The sequence below is a fragment of the Monodelphis domestica genome, chromosome 4 (assembly GCF_027887165.1).
Source record: "Monodelphis domestica isolate mMonDom1 chromosome 4, mMonDom1.pri, whole genome shotgun sequence".
Lineage (NCBI taxonomy): Eukaryota > Metazoa > Chordata > Mammalia > Didelphimorphia > Didelphidae > Monodelphis > Monodelphis domestica.
Window position 1 is genome coordinate 437,602,361 of NC_077230.1, and position 25,214 is coordinate 437,627,574.

The 25,214-nt window shown below is 37.3% G+C and overlaps 1 protein-coding gene and 1 pseudogene across 3 annotated transcripts in view; one reads left to right on the forward strand and one right to left on the reverse strand.

Moving 5' to 3' along the window:
• The window catches only part of WDR87 (WD repeat domain 87), a 66,836-nt gene that overhangs the window by 15,604 nt on the left and 26,018 nt on the right, over positions 1-25,214 (forward strand). The window lies entirely within an intron of this gene.
• On the reverse strand, positions 10,816-15,487 carry LOC130453988 (poly(A) polymerase alpha-like; annotated as a pseudogene).

Below are 25,214 nucleotides of genomic sequence, written 5' to 3' on the forward strand. Positions count from 1 at the left end.
CTGCATCATTGGACAAATTTACTGTTTTTACTGATAGACTCTCTTAAAAAACATTTAAGAATTCTATCTCTTCGTGGTAAGCCAAATTGTGAGAATTAAAATTAATATACAAAAACTCAAGTTTAACTAGAGTTAAAAGAGAGCCAACTCACTTAAGCCATGAGAAAGAAAGAGCAAGAGGGAGGAATTACAGCAAACTTATATACAATCACGTAACCACACAAAAGTGAGGCTGCAGGGAAAGGGATGCTGGGAGATGCAAAAGGAATTCTGGGGAACATAGTTCAAAGGTTCAAGATTTTCCAGCTATACATCTGCAAAGATTGATAGTTTAGTTTCCTCACTGCCTATTGTGACAAGGAAATCACTTTAAAAGACTGATATATATTAATTTAAGGTCGCCAAGGAATTCAGCTATGTAATTCCTAAATGAAACTCAAGTCAGCCGTCAACCTTTTATGGAGTTTTTAATTACAAACAGGAGGAAGAAAGGTATTTGAGAGAGAGAGAGAGAGAGAGAGAGAGAGAGAGAGAGAGAGAGAGAGAAAGAGAGAGAGAGAGAGAGAGAGAGAGAGAGAGAGAGAGAGAGAGAGAGAGAGAGAGAGAGAGAAGGGAATAGGGCTTAAATACCCCCTCTGTTTAGGCTGGGCCAAAAGGCCCAAGCCCTTAGATAGCTGAGGCAAGGAAAAGAGATCAGTCCCTATCACTCACGTGACCAAAATGGAGAAACAGTCTCAGGGGCCTCCACCTCCAGCTTCCTTCAGAGCAAGCTTCTCAGAACACAACCTCTCAGAGCAAAACCTCTCCAACCACCTTCAGTCCTCAGACCCCGCTATCTTTAAGGAAACCATCTCAGTTCCCTCCCCTCAGTTCTCACATCTACCAATCACTGTCCATGTCTTCCCTGTGCCAATGGTGGCTCTAGCTTAACCCAGGACCACCCACAGGTCTGCCCCTTTGCACATGTCTGTTGAAGGTCATATTCTCAAATAATTAAATCTTGATCTATGCTGCAGCCCTTCCTAAATCCTGTTAGGACTGAGTAGGGTGGAGATTGTAAGTTCCAAGACCTGGTTCTGTCATTCCAAGTATCTCTATTGTATCAATTCTAAAATCAATCATGACTCAAAGAACTTCCTGTTCTATGCTTAAGTATAGGTCAAAGCCCTTTCCATTGTTCAGCAAAAGGTTTCTGTCCTAAAGTAATCTTAAGTAGGGAGGAGAAGGAACCTCCCATGCCAAAGGAGGGTTCACATTCCAATAGACTATCAGTAGGAAATTTTTCAAGTATGAAATTTCCCAATGGTGAAATTTCCAACATTTATAAGTCTAAGAAATTTTAAGGTTTACAATCCCCCCTGATGATCATTGGAAGAATAGTCTCCCCATTGATCATAATCATTTTGTAGTTCTAAATGCACTTCTAACTATAGATATACACAATATTCAATTTTCTAAGAGAAATTAGAATAGTGAGAGAGGAAATAGAAAAGAAAAGAAAGCAAAACCAATATTTTGCTAGGCGCATTGACAGAAAGCCAAATTAGGGGCAGTCCCTTTTGGCATAAATGTGTACAATTTGTAACAAGGGAATCACTTTAAAAGCTGATATATATTAATATAAGGTCGCCAAGGAATCAGCTATGTAATTCCTAATTGAAAAACTCAAGTCAGCCATCAGCCTTTTTTGGAGTTTAATTACAATAGGAGTAAGAAAGGAATTAGAGATAGAGAGAGAGAAAAAGGGAGAGAAGGGAATAGGGCTTAAATACCCCTTCTGTTTAGGCTGGGCCAAAAGGCCCAAGCCCTTAGATAGCTGGGGCAAAGAAAAGAGATCAGTCCCTATCACTCACGTGACCAAAATGGAGAAACAGTCTCAGAGGCCCCCACCTTCAGCTTCCTTCAGCGCAAGCTTCTCCGAGTCCACCGCAATCACCCCCGACCAAAACTCTTCAACCTCCTCCAGTTTCAGACCCTCCTATCTTTAAGGAAACCATCCAAGTTCCTCCCCTCAGTTCTCCCATCTACCAATCCCTGTTCATCAATTTCCCTGTGCCAATGGAGGCTCTAGCTTAACCCAGGACCGCCCAGAGGTTTCTGGCTTTTGCACATGTCTGTTGAAGGTCATATTTTCAAATGATTAAATCTTTACTCCTTTGCTACAGCCCTTTCTAAATCCTGTTAACTTGAGTATGGTAGAGATTGGAATAATTAAATTTTGATCTAGGCTGCAGCCCTTACTCAATCCTATTAGGACTGAATAGGGTGGAGATTTATTCCAAGTATCTCCATTGTATCAATTCTAAAATCAATCAAGACTCAAAGAAATTCCTGTTCTATGCTTAAGCATAGGTCAAAGTCCTTTCCATTGTTCAGCAAAGGGTTTCTGTCCTAAAGTAATCTTAAGAAGGGAAGAGAAGGAACCTCCCATGCCAATGGGGTTCCCATTCCAATAGACTATCAGTAAGAAATTTTCCAAGTATGAAATATCCCAATGGTGAAATTTCCAACATTTATAAGTCTAAGGAAATTTGAGGTTTACAATCCCCCCTGATGATCATTGGGAGACTAGTCTCCCCATTGATCATTTAACATAATTATTTTGTAGTTCTAAATTCACTTGTAACTAAAGATATACACAATATTCAATTTTCTAGGAGAAATTAGAATAGTGAGAGAGGAAATAGAAAAGAAAAGAAAGCAAAACCAATGTTTGCTAGGCGCATTGACAGAAAGCCAAATTAGGGGCAGTCCCTTTTGGCATAAATGTTACAATAAATGTTCAATCAAAAGTTCAGTCCAATCAATCACATCCAAAGTTCATTCTTGATCTTCTTGATGAAGTGTAGGTTTTTGGCATCTTTCTGCAACAGTTCATTCTCTGGATATAAAAGTTTCAAGCTTCTTTCTTGAAGATCTTTTCTCGAACAAAATCAAAATCTTTGAAATTTTTTATAACAGTAAAATCTTAAACAAAAGTCTTGGATTTTTATAAAAATACCATCTCAAACAAAAAAAATTCAAAAATTCTTAGATTTTAAATTAAAATACAATCCCCCCTGAAGTAAGTATTTAAAAAAAAATATCAAGTTTAGCTCAGAATGCAATGTTCAGTTATGGGGGTGTATGTGTCAATTATCAAAAGAATAGAAAAATAATTAAAAAACATAAGAAAAATTCAAAATAGACCTTGTATAGGTCCAGTTTAAAGTAATTTCTATCCCACAAGTATGTAGGACAGAATGCAGTAATATTTCACTTAGCCATTTGTAGCCAAGACTACAGGAAGTTGCCATAATATAAGAAGGAAAGAATTAGAATTCTATTTTGATGGGGAAATGTCATTCCCTTGTCTGATTTTTTTCCTTCAGAGATATAGGGAGCCAGCATGATAGTCAAGCTTTGTACTTGTTTGAGTACTTCGAAAATTGTGTAGATACAAGGAAGTCCTATGACTTAAACATAAATTAAGCGTCGCAACCTCGAGTCTCACTTCAATATTTCTTGTGTGCTCTATTGGCACTATTCAGGTTTAGTCTGTGCTCCTTGTTTTTATCCCTTTTCCTGGAATCAGACAAAAAACATTAATCACAGTCCTATAATATTTTATCAATAAATGGCAGGTTCCCATAGTTTAAAGCTTTTAGGCATATATTGATATTATAGCAAGAGTATATATATTAACTTGTATTACTGCAGGGAAAAAAATATTAATATTAATTATGTGTACCTTCAGTACAAAAAATGAGAAAAAAATCAAGTATTCTGATAAAAAAATAAAAGAAATAAGAAAAAATAAGAAAAAAATCAGTAATTCAATATATTCTTGAAAAAAATATCCATTTGTCTATGGATTATTATCTCCAATTCATATGATAAGATAGAGTCACAATTCATATGATAGGATAGAGTCAATCAGTCTCAGCAGAAGATGCTTTCTTCACATGTGAGCAGTGAATCCAAGAGTCTCTTTCTCCAATCTTTATAGATGTTGGAGTAGTTAATAATATTTGGAATGGTCCTTCCCATGAAGGTTCAGTTGCTCCAGTTCGCTTGAAATTCTTGATATAAACTTTATCTCCTGGGTTCAGGTCATGCAGAGAAAAGTCTAATGGTCCAGCTTGTACTGCAGCTCCGGATTCATGAAGTTCACGTAGTTTGTGCTGTAACTCCTGTATATAGGAAGCAATAGTAATATCTCCCCCTAATAGCGATGTATAAGCCGGGGAGAAAGGCTTAGCCTGTATAGGCGGATGTCCAAAAAGCATCTCAAATGGTGAAATATGTAAGTCTCCTCTAGGCCTGCTTCCAAGATAAAATAGGGCCAGAGGGAGAATTTCAGGCCATTTTAAATGGGTCTCAGTGCATAATTTGCCAATCATAGTCTATTCATCCTCTCCACTTGGCCTGAGCTCTGGGGGTGATATGGAACATGGAATTTTGGAGTTATCCCCAAGCAAGAATATATTTGATTTAAGACAGAATCGGTAAAATGACTCCCTCTATCGGAGTCAATACGTGCTGGTAGGCCAAAACGAGGAATAATTTCTTTTAAAAGTATCTTTGCAACAAAATCTGCTGTGGCTTGGGTCGTAGGAAATGCTTCCGGCCATCTGGTTAGTTGATCTACAATTACTAGACAAAATTTATAACGTCCAGCCTTTGGCATTGTTATGAAATCTATCTGTAGATGTTCAAAAGGTGTGTAAGCCAGAGGACGTCCCCCAAAGGCTTTTCCACGATATGCATGTTGGTTATATGCCTGGCAAATAGGACAGGCTGAACATACTTTAGAGGCTACAGTAGTTATACCAGGGGCTATCCATACTCTCTTGACAGAGTCCACGATGCCCTGGGTGCCAAAATGACCATTTTTATGAATAGATTGGCAAATTTGGTGATAGAAACTTCTAGGGAGCAGGGGTTTTCCTTCAGATGACACCCATACTCCATTAATTTGTTTTGCTTTAAATTTTTGTTTCCATTTTTCCACTTCCTTTTCATTATAGGAGAGTGATAAATTTAAATTATCAGTGGTTGTTAATGTTAAAATTAATCCAGGTCCTTCTATGGCTGCTAGTTTTGCAGCGGCATCTGCTCGGTCATTTCCTCTAGAGACAAATTACAATAAATGTTCAATCAAAAGTTCAGTCCAATCAAATCATATCCAAAGTTCATTCTTGATCTTCTTGATGAAGTGTAGGTTTTCTGGCATCTTTCTGCAACAGTTCATTCTCTGGATATAAAAGTTTCAAGCTTCTTTCTTGAAGACCATTTCGCGAACAGAATCAAAATCTTTGATTTTTTATAACAGTAAAATCTTAAACAAAAATCAAAATTCTTGGATTTTTATAAAAATACAATCTCAAACAAAAAAAATTTCAAAAATAAAAAAAATTCTTAGATTTTAAATTAAAATACAATCCCCCCTGAAGTATTAAATATATATATGTATATATATCAAGTTTAGCTCAGAATGTAATGTTCAGTTATGGGGGTGTATATGTCAATTATCAAAAGAATAGAAAAATAATCAAAAACATAAGAAAAATTCAAAATAGGCCTTGTATTAGGTCCAGTTTAAAGTAATTTCTATCCCACAAGTATGTAGGACAGAATGCAGTAATATTTCACTTAGCCATTTGTAGCCAAGACTACAGGAAGTTGCCATAATATAAGAAGAAAAGAATTAGAATTCTATTTTGTCCTCAATATTTTCTATTTTATCCTCAATATTTTTTATTTTAGCATCTCTAAATATAGTATTGAGGAGTAAAAAAATGACAGTACCTATTAATATAAAAATTTGGAGGTATCCTGGATTTCTCAATGCCCCTAATTCTTCAGCTGCCATATAAATGTCAAAGAATGTAGTACTCATTTTTATATATATATTTTGTAATTATTTCTCTAACAGTCTTCACAAAACACGTGGGGAGCAGGGCAAAGCAACAAACTTTCCACAGGGTTGTTTGTTTTTTTTAATCTAGGAAGTTGTTCCTTAAGGGAAAGGATATTTAGAAACAGCTCTTCCAGCCAGGACTTTAGGGTCCTGTTGCTGAGATTTAAAACAGCTGTTTTCTATCTAACTATCAGAGTCACACAGCTGGGAAGTATCCGAGATCCGATTTGAACCCAGGACCTTCTATCTCTAGGCCTGGCTCTCAATCCACTGAGCTACCCAGCTGTCCCTTAAGATTAAAGGGAAGAAAAAGAAAAACTGCTGATTCCAATTTAACTTAAGGAGAAAAGAGAAGAGAGAAAAAGTTTTTTATACTCACGTGTTCTAGCAGCTGTGTCTTTACCCAAGTTTGCTGTTAAAAGGGACTAAGTGGTGAGAAGGTAGAGTAAAAAGGCAAGGAATTTCAGAAGTTTATTGAGAGAATTCTTTAGACTCCCGTGTGGTCAGCCACAATGTGACAGATCCCTTCAATTTCTTTTTCTTCTCTAATTGTTACTGCTAGAATTTCTAGTACAATATTAAATAGTAGTGGTGATAATGGGTATCCTTGCTTCACTCCTGATCTCACTGGAAAGGTGCCTAACTTATCCCCATTGCAGATGATACTTACTGATGGTTTTAAATAAACACTGTATATTATTTTGAGGAAAGGCTCTTCTTATTCCTATATTTTCTAGTGTTTTCAATAGGAATGTGTGTGTATTTTGTTAAAGACTTTTTCTGCTTCTATTGAGATAATCATATGATTTCTATTAGTTTGTTTATTGATATGGTCAATTATGTGGTGGTTTTCGTAATATTAAACCATCTTTGCATTCTGGTACAAATCCCATGTGGTCATAGTGTAGCCTTTTAGCTAGTATTTTATTTAATATTTTTTGCATCTATGTTCATTAAGGAAATTGGTCTATAGTTTTCCTTCTTTGTTTTGGGTCTTCCTGGCTTTGGAATGAGTACCATATTTATATCATAAAAAGAATTTGGTAAGACTCCTTCTTTGTCTATTTTGTCAAATAGTTTGTATGATATTGGGATTAGTTGTTCTTTAAATGTTTGGTAGAATTCACTTGTGAATCCATCTGGCCCTGGTCATTTTTTTCTTAGGGAGTTCTTTGATGGCTTTTTCAATTTCTTTTTCTGATATGGGATTATTTAAGTATTCTATTTCCTCTTCTGTTAATGTAGGCAATTTATATTTTTGTAAATATTCATCCATTTCATCTAGATTGCCATCTTTATTGCCATATAATTGGGCAAAATAATTCTTAGTAATTACCTTAATTTCCTCTTCTTTAGAGGTGAGGTCTCCCTTTACATTCATGGATACTATTAATTTGGTTCTCTTCTTTCTTTTTCTTAATTAGATTAACCAATACTTTATTTAGTTTTTTGAAACTACCAGCTCCTGGTCTTCTTTATTAGTTCAATAGTTTTTTACTTTCAATTTTATTAATTTCTCCCTTGACTTTTAGGATTTACAATTTGGTCTTTATCTGAGGGTTTTTAATTTGTTCTTTTTTCTAGTTTTTTAGTTGAATGCCCAATTCGTTAATCTCCTCTTCCCCTTTTTTGCTAATATGGGCACTCAGGGATATAAAATTTCTCGAGTATTGATTTTCCAGTATCCCATAAATTTTGTTATGTTATTTCCTCATTGTCATTCTCTTCATTAATTGTTTCTATGATTTGTTCTTTAACCAACCAGTTTTGGAGAATCAGATTATTTAATTTCCAATTAATTTTTGATTTGCCTCTCCATGTACTCTTACTAATTATAATTTTATCGCATTATGATCTGAAAAAGTTGCATTGATTATTTCTACTATTATGCATTTCTTTACAATGTTTTTATGCCCTAGTACATGGTCAATCTTTGTGAATGTACCATGTGCTGCTAAGAAGGTGTATTCCTTTTTATCCCTATTTACTTTTCTCCATATATCTATTAACTCTAAATGTTCTAAGATTTCATCTTTTACTTCTTTCTTATTTATTTCTTTGTTTAATTTATCTAGATCTGAGAGAGGACGGTTTAGTTCTCCCACTAGTATAGTTTTACTATCTTTTTCCTCCTTAAGCTCTGATAGTTTCTCCTTTAAAAATCTGAATGCTATACCATTTGGTGCATATGTGTTGAGGACAGATATTTCTTCATTGTCTATACTACCTTTTATCAGGATATAATTAACTTACTTATCTCTTTTGATCAGATCTATTTTTATTTTGGCTTTGTCAAATATATGCTGATTGTGACTCCTACCTTCTTTTTTTCAGTTGATGCCCAATAAATTCTGCTCCAGCCTTTTATCTTTAACCTGTGTGTGTCTACCTGCCTGATGTGTGTTTCTTATAGACAACATATGGTAGGATTTTTGTTTTTAATCCACTCTGCTATCTGATGCTGTTTTGTGGGTGAGTTCATCCCATTTAGAGTTATGATTACCACCTGTGTATTTCCCATCATTTTGATTTCCTCTCCTAGTCCTGCCCTTTCTTCTTTCACTGTTTCCTTTTACACCAGTGTTTTACTTCTGTAAAAATTAAAATTATATCTTAATAATAACCATATTATATTTTAGGAGGTTTATTAAAGATTATTAGAAATCAAGGAATAAAGAGGACACAAAATAAAAACCACATGCCCATGGCTAAATCAGCCATTTCAAAATCCCTGCCTTACAGTCATCACCATATTCTCTGCATGCCAAAGGAAAAAGGCAGGCAGGACTGCCCACTGGATATTTATTCCCTGTCTACAGAAAGTATGTAATGATAGGAAGTTAGTGGGCCCTGAGAAATGTAGTTCTTTTTTTTAGGGTAATAGATTTTCAATTATACATCCCCCCCCCCCCCGAGACCTGCGGAAGACTAGTCTCAGTGGTTCTTGTAAACATACCAACTTTGAAATTACAATAATTTGAGGATAAGAGGAAAAGAGAACAAAACCAATGATTGCTAGAAGCATTGACAAAAAGCCAGGTGGGGGAAGTCCTCTTCAGCATAAGAGTATACATACAAAAACAAATGCATTCAACCCCCCACAGTTCAAATCACCACATCCAAAAGTTCACTCTGGTCTTCTGGTGTAGTGTGTCGTCTGTGGAGGCATCTTCATGGTGCCTTCTCTAAACAGTTCACTTTCTGGATTTGGAGAGGTAGCATATTTCTTAACCTAAAAATACTCTCAAAAAAATTTAAACTTTGCATTTTAGAATAATTATACATTCTCTCTGGAAGAGGGTCTTGAAAAACACAGAGATCACTTAGGAATGCATGGCTGAGTTATGGGGTGTATGAATCAATTGGCAAGAGAAATAAAAAACATAAAAAATCCAAATAAAAGAGAAAGATAACTTCTGGATGAACTATAGACTATCAAAGTCTTATGTGTAAAAAATTTAAGTAAAGGAAAATAAACCTATAACAAATCCTTGAATCAGGACCCAATTTAATAAATTACTAACAGGCCCTTGTATTAGGGTCCAATTATAGTCATTTCTATCCCACAAGTCTGTAGAACAAAATGCAGTAATATTTTACTTACCCATTTGTAGCCAAGACTACAAGAAGTTGCCACACTATGAAAGACAGAATAGAGACTAGATTATAGGAGCCAAATTGGAGATACTTGGTAGAATGTGAGACAAGGAAGACCTGCCTTTGACATATGTCAAAACAGCCACAACCTCGAATCCCAAACATGATCAAAGTCCTTGCATTCTTTGCGCATAATGTCATCAGTCCACGTAGGATTGGTTTGATCTCTTTGACTTTGTACTCTTTGGCACTATGCAAGTAGTTTTGTGCTTCTTTGGCACTGTTCAATGGCTCTTTTTGTATTCCCTTCTCCTGGAATCAGACAGAATCATTAAGAAAAATCCCATATTTTTTAAACAATCAAATGGCATCATTTTTATAATCCAACGCTTTTTGGGTATGCATTAATATTAGAGCAAATGTATTTTAAACTTATATTACTATAAAAAAATTAAAGAAAAATCTTCTCAATACTGTTGACATGTGCTTCAAATACAAAAAGAAGAGAAAAAAATAAAACTGAAATAGTATATTGCACATGCAAGCAAAACAATAAAAAAATTTTTTAATAAAAAATATATAGCTTATAATCATTGACACTGTGTCAGCTAAGTAAGGGTAAAGTACAAAGGTTTCTCACCAAAAAATGAGATTCATGTCCTTTTTGAAACCTAGCTATGATCCACTGTGAGGGCAAGCAAATGATTTTCACAAAGTAACAGTTTTTTACAGAGAACAGTAGTACAACATATAATGCACATTCAAAAAGTATCAAAATCCCCAAAGTTATAATAGCCCATTTAATGACAATAGCAAATAAACCCACTATCATATTTTACATGAGTCTGCTGTATGACATTTAAAGCTAATGGATACTTGTCACAAGTTTTTCAGGTGTAGCAATGTTTCAACCATGGCTGAGATATTTTTTAAAAATCTATTACTTCCATCATTACAAAAATGTGACAGAGGAGTCTAGAAAAAACCAAACCGCTATACTGTTTATGTCACCAAGAATAGAGATCATCCTGGTGGAAGGGTATAGTAAGCTGAGGAGTTATAAATTAGAAATGCTCCCTTCTTGGGAGCCATCCAGGGGTACCATGCCCTGGGATCAACTTCCCACCTCTTTTGGTATGAGACTGTAATGTCCCATTCATTCACATTGGGGGGGGGGGGGGTTGTGCTGTTTTTTATTGTGTTTTCTATGGAGAAATACATCATCTATTTACAAAATAGCTCTTGAAAAATACTATAAAACAAAGCAAACTCCAGTCATGAGACAATATATACATCATGCAAAAGCAACAGTCTGATCTCCAGATTATGAAAACTTGGATGCGGTTACACGAAACATTTAATAAACTTAATTTTATTTTCCCCAATGTATAAACAAAATGACAAGACTAAATTTGTGCCTGTCAATTTCAATCTAAACTCCATAGCTACCCAAAATACACAGACACTTTGTATGCTTCAACTGTTAGTATAATCATCTTTTCAAAGGGAGGGCAAGGTGGCTGCACAGGGCAGGAGATAAGGAAAATAGAAATATTGTATACTAGACGTCTTAAAGAAATGGCAGAAAGAAAGCCTCAATTACTGCATAGCCTAAGGGGGAAAAGAAACTATACTCCAACTTTATAAAATTAATTTAGAAGGACAGTGGAAGAGTGTAATTGCAGTTTAACATGAAAAATGCACATGTAATAAGATGGAGCCCAATTGGGGATTCATAAAACATGCTAACCAGAAAATATGGGAAGGTTTTTGTTGTTTTTTTCTCCCCCCCCCCATTAAGAAAAAGTAACTAAGTTTAAGTTTGCTTTCTCTATCTGGTATCCCTCACATTTTCTAAATACTGGTAATTCTGTTGCAATTAGGAAGGATTTAAAAATTCCTTTTAAAGAAAAAAGCTCCTAAATCTTTTTGATAGGATTGAAGAATAAAACAAAAAGGAGTAAAGAGAGCTGACTAGATGTCCAGTGCTTGCTAGAAATGATTTTTTAAAGTATGCTTTTTTTCTATCTAAAATGTATTGACAAATTTTTGGTGAGCCATCTAAAAATAAAAATTAGTTTTTAAATTCTTGGAGAAAATAGCTTTGCCTTTATGTTCAAAATTTGAAATGTTTTATTTGGCTGCAGCAGGAAATCTATGGAGTGTACATACAAAACTTTTTATATTGGTGATCAAATGGCCATCCCAAGAGATGTTATGCTTTATAGGCACTACTTAATCACCCAAAAGTTTGAAGCATATAAGACCAAAATTTAGTGTTTTGTGCTATGTGGTCACAGGGTGGTTTGTTTTACATCATGGCTTAAGAAAATACTGGCATTAATTTTTTTATGAAATTGTCCCTATTGTGTGCATACAAACTGAAAAAGGAAATAAAAGAGAAAAGATTGAAGGAAAGAGAAGAATGGAACTTTGTTAGCTCAAAGGAAAAAAGGATTTGCTTGTTTGCTTGCTGATTTGTATGCACTATAAAACTTTATAAATAAAACCAATATACTACTTCTTAATCGTGTCCCATTCAAGACCAACTATTTCCCAATTATTCTTTTAATATGTCACATACCCCAAAGATGTAACATTTCATGTTTAAGGATTATGGCTACTTCAATGGGACTGAACTAGACACACCCTTATCATTTGTCTCAAGTACAATAGTAGAACCACTGTACAATGTTATCCAATAATGATGAAGAAACTTCAGGAAAAAATAAAAAGGCATCAAGCTCAAGGTCTAAAATGAGTTCTACTTTCTAATAAAAATACATAAAAGTGCATCATCAATATAAGGAATTCTTATGCCAGTTTGTATTGTAAATTTTTCAAACAATGCATCAGAAATCCAATCACATGTTAAATATGGATACAAATATAACTTGAGGTTTTTTTCCTCCTTTTTTTTAAAAGCAGTAATCCTTTGAAATAGTTAATGCGAGTGTTGCTAACACATTACTAATAGTACTCCTGGCTTCACATACTAACCTGGACTTCCGATCAGGTGCTGAAAGGGAGGTTCACCAAATAAACCTACATTCATTTTCAGTCGTGTCTAGTCTTGCACCCTCCATTCTCCTTTTTAGCATTAGAAGACAACAGGTTGAGTTGGCAGATAGTGTTTCCGGTTCAATCTCACTTTTATTGAATTCTTGATAACAGGAATAGGATTTGCAGGGAGAGCAGAGATGACTGAAAGGTCTGTACTGGATGTTTTCTTAGTTTCCTGTTCATCATGTTCAATCAAATCAAGACAGTTGGCATCTTCACTTGTCTCATCCTCCTCTGCTTTGGTTTTCTTGGAACTCTTCTTTAGCCAGTGAAGACGTCCTTTTGACTCCCACTGTAGGATTAGGTACGCTTGTTGCTGTGTTTCCTGAAGGTCTTGGTGGCTGGCTTACCAGATGTGTTGAGGAAACAATTCTGGAGACCGCAGGCTTTGGTGGTGGAGAAATGGCTGCCTGCGTGGCAGTTTGAGGAATGCTTTCACTTGAAGTACTGGAATTTACTTGTGGCACAGAAACCTCAATTGCCTGGATGTTGGTCACAGATACTGGCTGTTGTCACTATCCGTAGACAAATCTAGACTGCTATCATTTTGTGATTTTTAAGTCTCCTCCATCTTGCTTGGTCTAGCACCCAAAATTGTGCACACCCACACTACACGGGCATGTGCTAGTCAATGACAAATCAGAAATAACTATCTGCCCCCCTGGGATGTCCCAAGCCAAGCTTGAGCCACCATTGGCACGTGTGAGGCACAGGAAGTGAGGTAGAGAGCAGCCTCTGGAGTTTGCTCACTTCCTGTGGACAGGGCTAGATGCCAGTTCCTTCTAGGAGCTCAAGCAGGGAGGAGGCCCACAGGCAGCTTTCCTTCGGATCAGTCATGTGAGTGAAAGGACTGATTCCCTTCCCTGCCTTGGCCTCCCAGGCCTAAACTCCCTCTGGCTCTGCCAGAAGGTTGAGTCAACCTTTTTCCTTATTCCCTTCTTTCATTCTCTTCCTCTCCTTCGTTCTTACTCCCGTTGTAATTAAACTACTATAAAACTCCATTCTGACTTGAGTGTTTCATTTAGGAATTTCATAAGGAATTCCTTGGCGACCTTAAATTAATATATATCAGTCTTTTAAAGTGATTTCAATATCACAATTTAGAGCTGTCAATCGAACTTCTGATGGATGCCGTTTCTTTTCCTGAAGCACAAGATTAGGTAGGAGTTGATGATGTTGCCTTCTTTTTACATGCATTGCAGCAATTTTCGTATCCATCTCAAACATCTTGCTGTTTATTGCTTGCCTATAAACTATCTGTGAAAGTCTGAATGCCATATGTAAGGTCAACACTGACCTTGTTTAAACTCCTCAACCATGCCCATTGGTGTAGAAACAGACACATTGCACGTAGAATTCTGCTGTGGGTGTGCTGGTGTAGTTATAGGCAGAAGATGGGACCTATCACTGGGGTTTACCCTTGGGTCCCCTACAGGTAAATTATGATTGCCTTCTTCAGGTTGTTGTTTCGGTAGTACTGGATTTGGCCATCCCCATTTAGAAAATACCAAGAAAAATTCATGTACAAGAGTTGATGCTATTGCATTTGGATAAAGCTGGCAAGTTCTTGCTCCTAGCATAGCCCAGGAAACACCACCGAAGAAACCTAATATATTGGAATAGATGTTGTGGTGTTTGGCCCAAAGTTTGATAGCTCTTAGAGTTAACCTGAAGTTGTCGATGTTTGGTACTAGATGTAAAACTTCATCGGTTACCCTGCAACCATGAAGACTTCTTATGCATCTAATATCTAAAATTTTTAGTAGACTGTCATCACGAAGGTCCAAATCTTCAGGAAGAGTCTGCAGTGCTAATCTTGCAAACAAAATATCCATCTCTATGCCATCGAAACATAGCTTGATAACTGGTACAAATGCCTCTTCAACAGCCCTCAAATCTTTTACTTCTTCCTGTAGCTTCAATTTTCCATAGAATGAGGTGAAAAAGTCACTTCGGTCAACATGTCTTGGTGCAACACACAATGCATCAATATGAGCACCTTTTGTATGAACTCCTAATCTGTAGGATCCAAATGTAAAACATTATCATTCTTGCTTTTACTGATTTCCCATATCCATTCTTTTACTAGGTTATTTAATTTTCCCAAAATTAAAATCCTGCACCTTCGTTCCTCTTCCTCTTCAAAAACCCCAAAGGGCTGTCTCTTTGGGGGCCGCTAAACTGATGGGAGAGGTCATGCCATAATGCTTCTGTGGCGGTTGTGTTTGTTGTGATCCCTGGGTTGTAACTGGAAATGGCATCATCCCTCACTCTGGCACCACCTAGTCACTTTCCCCCCATAGCTTCCGCCACAGGCACCCTGGGCATGATCTGCTGAGGGGGGTCACCTCAGCCCTGGCTCCAACCCCGCTCCCATGCCTGCCGCTTTAAGCACTTCTCCTTCTTCCCCTTCGTCCTAACATGGCGGCCCCATCCATTCACATTTTTACAAATGTGGGAGGTGGGGATTATAATTGTACTTCACTTCAGCTACTAAAATGGACCTTACCTCTTGTTACAAATAACTCAGAGGCAGGCAAAATGATCAGTCAGAGTTGAGAAAAAAAAATCTAAAATTCATGTCAAAAGGTGCCTTAAAATCAATTTGAGATATTTAGCTCATTAAATTTTCCAATGGTTGTTATACAATTGTAACCAGTTTTATTGAAGTCCATCCATCCTCTATGTGACAATTTACAAAGCCAAAATAGAAAAAAAAACCACTGTTTTTTTTTATGGGCTTATACAAGGAAATTTTGTTCAGTATAGTTATAGGGAAAAGGTAGCAGAATATAGCAGTAGTTAAAACAGTAGATTAAATGATTCGGTGTAACAGAATAGCATTGAATACATTGCTATCTGAATTAAAACAACAAAATTAAATCTTAAACAAAACAATCAGCAAAATACAATGAAATACAGAGACTCATTTTAAAAAATGGAGTCCGAAAAGGCTTAAAATTTACCTCCAGACTCTTTAAAGTTCCTTCTTCTATCTGTTCAGATTCCTTTTGTCAGTACTGTGGTATTTCCCATAGCAAGGGAGAACATGGGTTTTAGGAATCTCAAACTGGACAGGCCAAATGACAAAGAATTACAAGGAGATGAATTTCTCCCCTGAATCTCAGGCAAGATAAGTAAAAGGATCAGTGTACTCATGAATGGTAGAAACTGTTTGAAATAGGCAAGGTACTTCTCTTTCATAGAGTAAACCATGCTTGTAATCAACTTCCTGTTTTGAAGAGTAACTTCCTTCTTCCCTCCCCCCACCCCATCCCCTGCCACATGGAGGTTAATTGTTGCCTAAGGAAAGAACACCCCAGTTTTTACCAGTTGGTTTGTGATTCTGAAGACACAGCAGCTACCAACAGCCTGGGACCTGGGGCTGGGGCTGGGGCTGGATGAGCGATCTGAGTCAGAGGCTGGAGATCAGGAGCAGAGTTGCTGGGGGCTTGGGCCTGGGGACTTGGCCCAATCATGAGCAAGAAGCAGGTCACTGGGATTAGTAGCTGGAGAGAGCAAAATCAGAAGCGATGGCAATGAGGAACTGAGGAACAGGGACTCAAGCAGATGGCCGAGAGAAGTGGCTTATCTCTTTTTCCCCAAGAGTCCCCAGGCTAAAAATATCATGGCCAGTAGGGAGAGCAAGCAACCAGGCAAAAAAAAATAGGAAAAGAAAATGGCAGCAGCTCCAAAGAGAGTTCAAGTTCTCTTGGAGTTTGCGAGGGTGGGTGGGTGAAAAGCCTTGGTAGAAGAAACATGGCTTGAAAAAAAATTATCTAGGCTATCTTTAAAAAATTGAGTTATTTTCTCTCATCCCTGCTGGTTGCCAACTGTAAAAATTAAAATTATATCTTAATAATAAACATTATATTTCAGGAGGTTTACAAAAGATCATTAGAAATCAAGGAATAAAGAGGACACAAAATAAAAACCATGTGCCCATAGCTAAATCAGCCATTTCAAAATCCCCACTTTACTGATCCCACCATATTCTCTGCATGTAAAAGAAAAAAGGCAGGCAGGACTGCCCATTGGATAGTTATTCTCTGCCTACAGGAAGTACTTCATGACAGGAAATCAGCGAGCTCCTGGGAAATTAGTTCTTTTTTTAGGGTAACAGATTTTCAATTATACACTTTAAATCAGTTCCCCTAATTCCCACACTTATTTTACTTCCCTTCCCACCCTCTCCCTTCTTATTAATTGGCCCCCCCACCAACCCTTTCCTTTCCTTTTAATACTCCCTGCTCTACTCCTCCCCTTTTGTTATTCCCTCTCATCTTGCCTGTAGGGTAAGATAAAATTCTATGCCCCAATAGATCTGGCTGTTCTTCCCCCTCAGAACTAATTTCACCAAGAGTAAGGTTTAAATATTACCTATTATCACTCTCTTCTTCCCCTTCTTATAATAGTATTCTCTACCTCCCTCCACACTCCTCTTTATGTGGTATAATTTATCTTATTTTTCTTTCTTCAAGTTTCTGTAAGTAACATCCTCATTTTTTGTCCCCCACCCCAATTTTTTTTTTACATATCATCTTGAACAACTTAATACCACAACCTCTGCCTATGAATAATTTTTCTATCTACAATGATAATGAAAATAATTTTTAAGAGTTACAAATATTATTTTCCCATATATTAATATAAACAATTTGATCTTACTGAAGCCCTTAAAATTTTTTCCCTCTCTTTCTTGTTTACCTTTTCATGTTTCTCTTGAGTTTTGTGTTTGGACATCTGATTTTCCATTTAGTTCTGGTCTTTTCTTTAGGAATGCTTGGAAATTGTCTATTTTGTTAAATATCCTTACTTCCCCCTGGAAATATATAGTCAGTTTTGATGGGTAGGTGATTCTTGGTTAGAGAACTAATTCTCTTGCCTTTCTGAATCTCATATTCCAAGCCTTGTGACCCTTTAGTGTGGAGGCTACCAACTCCTGTGTAATCCTGACTAGGGATTCTTGAGATCTGAATTGGCTCTTTCTGGCTGCTTGCAATGTTTTCTCCTTGGCCTAGAAGCTCTTGAATTTGGCTATCACATTCTTGGGAGTTGTCTTTTGGAGATTTAATGTAGGGAGTGATCTATGGATTCTTTCAATGTCTATTTTGCCCTCTTGTTCAAGAATATGCAAGAATAAGTTTTCTTGAATAATTTCCTGGAATATGATGTCAAGGCCTTTGTTTTTTCTCAGATTGTCTCTCCTGGATCTGTTTTCCAGGTCAGTCATTTTTTAATGCAATATTTCATGTTTCTTTTTTAAAATTCCTTTATTTTATTTTATTAATTCTTTCCATCTCATGAAATCATTAACTTCTATTTGTCCAATTCTAGTCTTTAAAGACTGATTTTCAGCTATGATATTTCGATTTCTTTTTGGTTTGGTCTATTCTACTTTTGATGGCTTCTAGCAGGTCTATTCTTGTCTCCAGTTTGCTCATTACTTCATTTGATTTCTGTGCCTCTTTTTCCATAAGGGCAATTTTGTCTTTTAGGCTGTTATTTTCTTTTTGTATTACTTTCATTTCTTTTCCCCACTTTTCTTCCCACTTTTCTTTTTTCTTACTTGGTTCTTGAACTCCTTTTTGAGTTCCTGGAATGCTTGTGACCAATTTCCATTTTGTGGGGGAAAGTTTGGATGTGTTTGCTTGTTTGTCACTCTCTGCTATTGCTTCTGTATTTTACTCTTTTTCTCCATAGAAATTATCCAGGGTCAAGAACATTTTTTTGTTTGTTTGTTTTGTTTTTTGCTACTGCTTATTCCTTTGGCCACTAATGGATTAGGGTTCCTGCATATTGATTGCTTTCTTACCTTCTGTCTCACAAGGCTTTGCCTTGGTAGTATCTTCCCACCCCGGTCAGAAGCCCAAGTGAGGACAGGTAATGTGATATTCTTTGTGTAGCACACAAAGCATTTTGCCCTGAGGTTATCTTTCCATCCCCTACTACCTTGGCTATGTCCCGTGCTGTCTCTACCCAATTTTCCCACTCTGTTGCTGTGCTCCTGAGCCCTGAATCTCAAGTCCCACTGCCAAGACCTACACTGCTCCCAGGGGTAAGTCTGTGGTGCTTTTCAGCCAGCCCCTGAGAATTTAGAGATTGACTAGGCCCTTGTTCTGACTCTATTGCAGTAGGTGTTTGGGGGGAGGGGTGATCAGCTTGCCCTTTGATAAGTGCAGTTTTGTCCCCTTATAGCATGGGAATCCCCAAACACTGACCACCTTCAAGGCTATATACTGTGGGAGAGTCTCTCCACTCATCTGATTTTTCTCTCTCCCCTTCCCTGAAGGGTAATATTGAATTTGATACCCCAATGGATCTAGATGATCTTCCCTCTCAGAATTGATTCCACTGAGAGTAAGTTTTATGTATTACCTATTAAGCACTCTCATCCTCTCCTTCTTATATTAGTATTCTTCCCCTCCCCCTCCTATGCACCTCTTTATGTGGTATAAATTATCCTATTTTTCTTTCCTTCAAGTTTTTCTTGGTTCCATCTTCTATTCCCCCCACCCCTTTTAAAATATATCTTCTTTAACTGTTTAGTACCCCATCCTCTACCTATGAATTGTAGCTATTCTGCAGCTACAAGATATTCTTGTGTGGGTTGAGTACCTGACAAGGAAGCTGGGGTCTGAGGAAAGATGGGTGGAAGAGTTAAAGATTAAGGTAGGAAAGACATAAAGAGAGAAAACAGAACAGAGACACAGTTTTCTTCAGCATCACATCCAGCCTGTTGGCTCCTGCCCTGATGGTGAGAGTGGCCGACTGACTGACTCCAAATGAGGGAGCTGATCTGTTTATTAAGGATAGTTGCACAAGTGGCAGTGTCCATCACCCATTTGGTACATCAAAACTTTTAATGGTTTAATGACAAAGCCAAAAGGACAGATGATAACACAATAGGGCGCCAGGTATTTGGGCCAGGACTCTTCTCCTTTCTGAAAAGCTGGCACCAGTCTTATGTGTGGATATTTGATATTCCAAAGCACCTTAAAACTTGTCTGTGAGCTTATACACAAGAGATAACAGCAGAGGTTTCACTTTTAAGATCAACCAAATTTAATCCCATCCAAATTTAAGCACTCAGCAATCAATTACATGAAATATTAGAAACATATCCAAAGTCCACAAGCACTTTGCTCATTAGTCAGCTTTTGAATACATCTTTAATACCTTCATGATTCATTATAACTGAAACCCTACATGAATAATTCTTCCAATTAATATGATAGTGAATATGGTTTTTGAGAGTTACAAATAACATTTTTCTATATAGGAATATAAACAATTTGACCTTAATAAAGCACTTAAAAAATTTTCCCCTCGATGTGGCAAAGTCAGGACATTAATTCATTGTTGGTGGAGTTGTGAATGGATCCAACCATTCTGGAGGGCAATTTGGAACTATGCCCAAAGGGTGATAAAATACTGTCTGTCCTTTGATTCAGCCATAGCACTGATGGGTTTGTACCCCAAAGAAAGAATAAGGAAAAAGATTTGCACAAGAATATTCATAGTTGCTCTCTTTGTGATGGCCAAAAATTGGAAAATGAGGGGATGCCCTTCAATTGGGGAATGGCTGAACACATTGTGGTATATGTTGGTGATGGAATACTATTGTGCTAAAAGGAATAATAAAGTGGAGGATTTCCATGGAGACTGGAACAACCTCCAGGAAGTGATGCAGAGCGAAAGGAGCAGAACCAGGAAAACATTGTACACAGAGACTGAAACACTGTGGTACAATCGAATGTAATGGACTTCTTCATTAATGTCAATACAACGTCCTTGAACATAGTGCAGGGATCTAGAAGAAAAAACATTAGCCACAAGCAGAGGACAAACTATGGGAGTGAAAACACCAAGGAAAAGCAACTGCTTGACTACAGGGGTTGAGGGGACATGACGGAGGAGAGACTCTAAATGAACACCCTAATACAAATACCAACAACATGAAAATGGGTTCGAATCAAGGACACATGTGATACCCAGTGGAATCATGCATCAACTATGGGAGGGGTGGTGGGAAGGGGGAGGAAAAGAAAATTATCTTTTGTTTCCAATGAATAATGTGTGAAAATAACCAAATAAAATAATGTTTAAAATGTTAAAAAAAATTTCCCCTCTTTCTTGTTTACCTTTTCATGTTTCTCTTGATTTTGTATTTGGACTTTTCTGTTTAGTTCTGGTATTTTCTTTACAATTACTTGGAAATCTTCTGTTTTGTTAAATACCCATACTTTCCCCTTGAAGTATATTGTAAGTTTTGATGAGTAGGTGATCCTTGCATGTAGACCCAATTCTCTTGCCTTTCTGAATCTCATATTCCAAGCCTTGTGTTCCTTTAGTGTGGAGGCTACCAAGTCCCGTGTAATCCTGACTGAGGTTCCTTGATATCTGAATTGTCTCTTTCTGGCTTCTTGCAATATTTTCTCCTTAGCCTGGAAGCTCTTAAATTTGGCAATTATATTTCTCAGGGTTGTCTTTTGAGGATTTAATGTAGAGGGTGATCTATGGACTCTTCCAATGTCTATTTTGCCCTGTTGTTCAAGAATATCAGGGCAGGTTTTTTAGGTAATTTATTGTTAATTGAATTTATTCTGTTTATTTCTAGGTTTTTAGGTAGACCTATGATTCTCTCTTGGACCTGTTTTCCAAGTCAATCTCTTCTCAATGAGATATTTCATGTTTCTTTCTATTTTGTCATTCTTTTGACTTTGTTTCATTAATTCTTGCTGTCTTGTGATATTGGCTTCTATTTGCCAAATTCTGGTCTTTAAAGACTGGATTTCAGCTATCATGTTTTGATTTTCCTTTTTGGTTTGGTCTATCCTGCTTTTCATGGCTTCCAGCAGGTCAATTCTGGTCTCCAATTTGCTTATCATTTCATTTGATTTCTGGGCTTCCTTTTCCAAGTAGGAGATCCTATCTTTTAAACTGTTGCTTTCCTTTTGAATTACTTGCATTTCTTTCTCCCATTTTTCTTCCCATCATTTCTCTAACTTTCTTACTTTGTTCTTAAACTCCAATTTGAATTCTTGGAGAGCTTGTGACCAAATTTCCATTTTTTTAAAAAGTTTTGATGTGTTTGCTTGCTTGTTGCTCTCTGCTGTCTCCTATGTAGTCTGCTGTTTTTCCCCGTAGAAGTTATCCAGGGTAAAAGTCTTTTTCTTATTTGTTTTGGTGGTTGTAGATTATAGTTCTTGGGTGCTGGTGGCCAGTACTGTGTTAGTTTTTTCTTCCCTTTCCAGCCAGAAGTCTGAGTGAGGAGAGAAGGCACTCTGGGTATTGAGGTACAGAGCAGTTTTTGCCCTAAGGGTATTTTTCAGTCTCCACTGCATCTGCTATGGGCAGCCCCTCTCTGCCCTTTCTCTGTGCCCAAGCTCCACATTCCTCAGCCTCCTGGGGTCCCAAGTCTCACTGCTCTAAGGGGTAAGTCTGTGCTGTCCTCAGCCAGCCCTCTGAGAACCTAGAGATTGCCCTATCCTCGCTCTTACTCTGGTGCCTTAGGTGGAGTGGGGAAGGGGTAATTAGCTCAAGTTTTGGTAGGAGTAATTTTACCCCCTTATAACATGGAGGTCCCCAAACCCTGACTACCTTCAAGGCTGCACCCTATGGTAGAAACCCTTTGCTCATCTGATTTTGATTTTTGTCCTTTTGAGGCACTTTATTAACAGTAGGTGGTGAGGAGAAGATCCTTGCTTCTACTTTGCAGCCATCTTAGCCTGGAAGTCCCAGAAGAGCAGTTTTTAAAGCAGCAGAGGAACTAGAGACCAAATTGCCAACATTCACTGGATCATGGAGAAAGCAAAGGATGTCCAGAAAAACATCAACTTCTGCTTCATTGCCTCCATTAAAGCCTCTGAGTGCATGGATCACAACCAAATGTGGCAAGTCCTCAGAGAGGTGGGAGCAATGGAGCAACTTACTGGTCTCCTGAGGAACCTGTTTGTGAAACAAGAAGCAACAGATAGGACTGAATGTGAAGCAACTGATCGGTTTAAGATTGGGAAAGGAGTAGGCAAGGCTGCATGTTGGCAGCTTATTTATTTCATTTCTCTGCAGAGGACATCATGCAAAATGCCATGCTGGACAAATGAAAGTCAGAATTAAAGTTGTAGGGAGAAATATCAACAATCACAGATATGTGAAGAAGCATCTCAGGAAGAGGGTGAGAGGGGAGAGTGGCAAAGCTGGCTTGAAGCTCACCATCAAAAAACCAAGATCTTGGCAACTGGTGCCGTCACTTCTTGGCAAATAGAGGGAGAAGAAATGGAAGCAGGGCTAGATTTCGTCTTCTGGGCTCAAAGATCCCATCAACCATTACACTGAAAGACGCTAACCCCTTGGAAGAAGAGCTCTGGCAAATCTGGACAGCATGTTAAAATACAGAGACGTCACCTTGCTGACAAAGGTCCAGAGAGTCAAAGCTATGATTTTTCCAGTAGCAATGGATGACTGGGACAGTTGGATTATAAAGAAAACCAAATGTTATGAAATTAATGCTTTAAAACTGTGGTGCTAGAGAAGTCCCTTAGACAGCAAGGATATTAAATCAGTACTTAAATTTTAACTCAAGACTAGTCACTGGAAGGTTAAATGATGAAGCTGAAGTTTAAATACTTTGGCCACATAACAAGAAGACAGAATTCATTGGAAAAGATTGTGGGGAGATTGAAGGAAAAAGGAGAAGGGGATATCAGAAGTTGAGATGGATCAATAGTGTCATGGAAGCAACAAATGTGAACTTGGACAGTCTTTGAAAGGTAGTGGAAGACAGAAGGACCTGGTGTACTGCAGTCCATGGAGTCATGAAGAGTTGGACATGACTAACAACTGAACAGCTGTTTAGGTCCAGACCATTGTTTCCCAGGGTACCTTCCACCATCCCTCAAGAATTGTCTATTCATATGCCTATACCATTGCTCTTATTTTTATAGAGCTGAATCAGTTCCTCATATATCTTAGAAATAACATTTTTTACAGAGAAACTTACTTCAAAGATTTTTCCCCTAATTATTTCCCTTTTAATCTTTTATTTAAAAATTTTCTATCTATGTTCGTAGAGGGATATTGGCTTATAGTTTTTTTCAGTTTTGATTGTTCTTTTTTGGGGGGTAACAAAATTACATGTCATAGAAGAAATCTGGTAGGAATCCTTCTTTTGGTGTTTTTATAAACAATTTATGTAATCCTAGAATTAGTTATTCTTTGAATGTATAGAATTCACTTACAGATCCTTCTGGTCATAGAGGAACTTTTCTGGCTTTAAAAGTTAACTTATGACTTACTCAATTTCTTCTCTGAAATTCTCTGTTACTTGTTCTGTTGATTTTGGTATTGGTAGTAGTCTCTCGGTAACCGAGGATGAAGATTGTCTTTGTGTGTTTTCATCTATGGTGTATAGATGAATGTGCATAGACACTTGTGTGTGAAGGAGATTTAAGTGGAAAAGTCAATGCACAGAGACAGTCCCACTCTCTCAGCGTTGGAAGCCTGGGTCCAGTAGCACGAAAAATTGTTACACCTGGAGACTTCCTCAGCTGCACTGGATGGCCATGTTGTCCTTTGTGCTCCAACACGCCCTGAGCACTCCACAGTGCTTTGCTGTGTTGCCCTCTCAGCCATTGAACCTTCTTGTTGGTTTCTTCCGTCTGTTCAGCTGAAGCAGTCTTCACATGCTGGGTGAGCAAAGCCCTGGTTCACCAGGGGTCGATGACCCGATGGCTACCCTCACAAGGTTTAGCTGGCCTGTCGAAGCCATTGCCCGGGGTGTGGCCGCTGCCGCATGCTAGTAGCTACTGGGAGCCACAAGGGAGAGCTGGGTGTCATGTAGGGGTCAGAGGCTGGAGAGCTGCCCTAAAAGGGCACGACAAGCCCTCCATACCAGAGATACTACCCCTCCCTGAGCACCCCATACACCCCAATTTTGGTATTATATATATATACACATATATATATATTATATTCATTTATTTCAGTATTGCTGGTTTCTGTTGGCATAACATTGAGTTTCTAGTAATATTTTTTCACTTGTGAATTTTCCTTTTTTATTTTTGATATTAGTAATTTGATTTTTGTCTTTTTAAAATTCAGGTTAACTCATGGTTAATTTTATAGGGGGATTTCTTTTAAAAATCAACTCCTAGTTTTATTTGTCAATTTAAATGAGGGGGTTGTTTTGAATTTTGTTAATTTCTTTAACTTTCAACATTTCTGTTTTTTATATTGTTGTTTTCTAATTTTTAGTTGCATTCCTAATTCATTAATTTCTCTCTCTTTCTCTCTCTCACCCTTCTCTCTTCTTACAAAAATGTATATCTATTTTTTCTTCCAATATCTGCTTTGACTGCATCTCCAAAGTTTTAGAATGTTGTCTTCATTGTCATAACATTAATGACATTTTCAATCATTTGTGCTCTTTGACCCAACATTTTGTCAAGATTAAGCAATTTAGAGGGCAGCTGGGTAGCTCAGTAGATTGAGAGCCTGGGCAAGTTTTTTAAAAAACAAAAACAACCAATTAAAAAAAATCAGCTAGAGACTAAATTGCTTAATCCTTTAAAAAAACATTTTTTTAAAAACCTTTACCTTTTGTCTTAGAATCAATACTGTGTCTTGTTTCCAAGACAGAAGAGTGGTAAGG